This window comes from Rhipicephalus microplus, chromosome 1 (genome assembly GCF_043290135.1).
Source record: "Rhipicephalus microplus isolate Deutch F79 chromosome 1, USDA_Rmic, whole genome shotgun sequence".
Lineage (NCBI taxonomy): Eukaryota > Metazoa > Arthropoda > Arachnida > Ixodida > Ixodidae > Rhipicephalus > Rhipicephalus microplus.
The window spans coordinates 97,777,462-97,781,131 of NC_134700.1; the positions used below are offsets into that span (position 1 = coordinate 97,777,462).

Here is a 3,670-nt window from a genome sequence, read left to right on the forward strand (position 1 = left end):
ATAGAGTCCCACGTATTTAACCATTTTTTCTAAACACATCTGGAGCAGTCTACTGCCGTCACATAGTAGGGTGAAATTTCTCCCTCAATGGTTAATAATTTATTGATTGATATGCGGGGTTTAACGTCCCAAAACCACCATATGATTATTTATGAGAGACGCCGTAGTGGAGGGCTCCGGAAATTTCGACCACCTGGGGTTCTTTAACGTGCACCCAAATCTAAGCACACGGGCCTACAACATTTCCGCCTCCATCGGAAATGCAGCCGCCGCAGCCGGGATTCGAACCCGCGACTCGCGGGTCAGCAGCCGAGTACCTTAACCACTAGACCACCGCGGCGGGGCGGTTAATAATTTATTTTAATCAGATTTGGGCCAATGTATTGATTTAAAATATCTATAACCATTTTGATAATCGAATCACTGTCGCCGTAAGAAAGGTCACACTGGTATGAAAGATGTCGCCTCCAAAACTTCATTCGCAGCTGCTCTTTAAACATGCACCAACGACACTGGCCATTGCGAATTCTGAGCCCAGCTTCGCGTTCGGGCAAGGCCAACTATATACGTTTGGTTTTGCGCAAGGTCTGTATACCGACTACCCCATCAATCATAACTTTCCTGCGAAATAGGACAACATCCATTACGCCTTTGCTCGTGCTTCTCCGCTACACATCTGTATGGCATTTTGTGCGCTTTGTTGATGCTTCATTTGACTGATGCTGATGGAGAATTATGTCTGAGCATTTTGTAGTGGGTCGGAACCATTAAATTACAGAGCAGTTGTTTAATTAGCATTGTGTGATGACTGGTTGTTATTTAGCTCTATACTGCCATGATGTTAGATAGGTTAACGTGATTGATTTCCAGACATGACGCCTGTGTAGGGTCCTTTTTGCAAATTAGTCTCAAGCACCAGCGTATGTCTTTGTTAAAATACTTGACTGCCACGCTTAGGGCCCGGTTTCAAACCCCTTTCAATTCTTAGTATTTGATCTTCCTTTTTTTATGTCTGTCAATCGGTTACGATACGAACGGCGACACTGCTCAACACATCCAGGAACGGGCACACATACACACATAATCAGGCACTGGCTAAATGCAGGCTATATCCAGGAAACCAGACAAAAAAATGCCGGGTTTTCAGGCTATATCCAGCACTTTAAGTGGCACCTGATTCAGAGTGTAGAGCTGCGCTCTAAAGGTCTAAGAATGAATACGTTATCACACGTCGTTCCAGCACTTTCAGCGTTTCGTATTGCTTGAAAAATCAACGCTGTAAAAGGTAATATCGGTTAACCCTATAATCTTGAATGCAGCCTTGACACAAGCCCGTGCTGTACAGCGCCACACGTGTTCAGCATATACCTACAAAGAAAGTCCTCGAAGTAACAGCGGAGGAATAAAAAATATCTGCGATTAGAGCACTAATATATTTCTTTGTAGGCCCTGGTGCAATTATATATCCCCCGCCGAATTCTGCGCTAAAGTCAACGTTGTGTACATCTTGCTGCAGTTATAAATTGTATAGGCTTGATGCAGTTCTACTACTATTAATCTTGAAGCGTGCATAATAAACCACGTTGCACCAGGCAGCGTGAAGCATGCATGGCGGTACACCCTTTTGCCAAACCCGAATTTGAAAAAAAATCATGAGGATGTAAGGATGCTTCTCCTAATAGCCTTTATGGAGTAATGTTTTTGTTTGTTTGTTTGTTTTTACTAAAACACGCTTCAGGAGCTCAGCATGTAATGGGTTATCAAAAAACCTGCCATCCATATACGACAGCGTGCCAGATGATAACGCAGATTAACTTCTTAGGAAGTTGTTCAATATATTAGGCGAGTTTATATGAAATGTATGTTCCTTTTATGGCTATTTACAAGCAGACCATAACTTTAAGACTATACATGTTCTCTTAATGTTGAATGTTCTTTCATGCGGAACGGGAATGTCCACACCGGCACTAATCGATGGGCTAAGATACTATGGCTATATACCCGACTGTTGGTGAAATCATGAGTAGCGAAAAAAAAAAGAGCGCTCCATGAACTATATATAAAAAATTGGCCCCTTATCTGCGTGTTTCACTGCAAATGCCGTGGAATGACGATAGTCGGCTGCCGTCTGGAGAGAGCGAATAAAACATTTATTTATGTTCTGCGCGAGAAAGTCAGTGATTGGGATTCTCGAAGTGCTGCGTTAAAGTGCCTCCATGCGAGCAGCGGGTGTGCCACCACCATATCGTCTTAGCAAAGCGTATAAAACACTTGCCTTTTCGTGCATAGTGTTGCATTGTGAGCTTAGCGTAATAAACACTACGTTCCATAGAATTACTTATGTATGCCTCTTGTAGTACAAACAGGCAGATAGAGAATATTGTGGTGTTGGTATTGTGCCTCAGATATGCGCAACATTTGTTTTTGAAACGGTACTACGCACAAGTATGAACGCAGAAACCAGAGCAACATTGGTGGGCGCTGAGGAGGTAGTTGAATTTTGGAAAAAAAAGGCAAAGAGAATAAAGGGCAAAAAAAAACAAAACAAAAAAACAAGCCGTGTTGGGTGACATACAGACAGACAGACAGACAGATAGACAGACAGACAGGCAGACAGACAGGCAGGCAGGCAGGCAGACAGACAGACAGACAGACAGACAGACAGACAGACAGACAGACAGACAGACAGACAGACAGACAGACAGACCAAATTTTTTTCGCGTCGAAGTATCCCAAGAAATACTATCGCCTTTAAAAACATTTAAGCGAGTGCTCCATGATCCAATAATGCTTCTTGGCCTCCATTCCATATGGCGCGCTTGAATGGCTGGTTTCCACTGCGAGCCTGACAGGCGACCATGTGTCTTTTCGTGAGAGCTTTAGTCACGGTCGTGGTATTTTCTTCTCCCCTATTTATCGGGAGTAAATCGCCTCTTCTTGAGGCAGGGTATAGTAATGCCCCCAGAAAAATGTTTGAGTATTCCACTTCAACAGAGTAACATAACACGGGCCGAAACAGAGTACCCTTTCGAAACAAGACCCTTTCAAAGGGAATAATAGTGCACCTCAAAAATACAACTGGGACCTGTTATGCCTGCGAGTCGACAGCGAACGTCCGTGCCTCTGAAAAAGGCAATCTGTGTCAAGGCCAGCCCGCAAGTCCGCCTGACGCGAACAACTCAACGGCGTCAACAGGCGACGGCGCCTTTCTGGCGTGCACGTGCAGTGAGTCACCCCAGCAAGCGAGCCCGTCGAGTAAACAACCGGCGTCTTCCTGTCTGGGGGTCTGACGCAATGCGCGGCGACGTCACTCGTCCTTGGGTGCAGCCACCTGCAGCGCAGCCTCTCCAGATTCGATGAGAAAGAATGACGCGGCCCAGCGGCGACCCCCATTGGAGGAGTGTGACCTGACGACCAGCGGCGCTTCTGGTTGGACATTTGGGTTCGACCCGGTGCATATAAAAGAAGCCCTGCGGCGCGTCGCGAGCAGGAGACCTGTTGGTGAGCCGACATGTGTGTCGCAGCAGACCCATCTGAGAGTAGAGCTATGTGTTAGAGAGAAGAGCTCGGCTCGCGTCTCTGTCGGCCCCAGTGCCGAATTTGTAACGCATCTGTATATATGCTGTACATAAACCTTGTTTTACTCACCGTCGTCTCGTCCGCTCGTCTA

The 3,670-nt window shown here is 45.8% G+C and overlaps 1 non-coding gene across 1 annotated transcript; it reads right to left on the bottom strand.

Annotated features, from left to right (window-relative positions):
• Window positions 1–267: 267 nt before the first annotated feature.
• Window positions 268–340, bottom strand: TRNAS-GCU (transfer RNA serine (anticodon GCU)). Its single transcript has one exon. It is a non-coding gene; the product is annotated as a tRNA-Ser (tRNA).
• Between the last annotated feature and the right edge of the window lie 3,330 nt (window positions 341–3,670).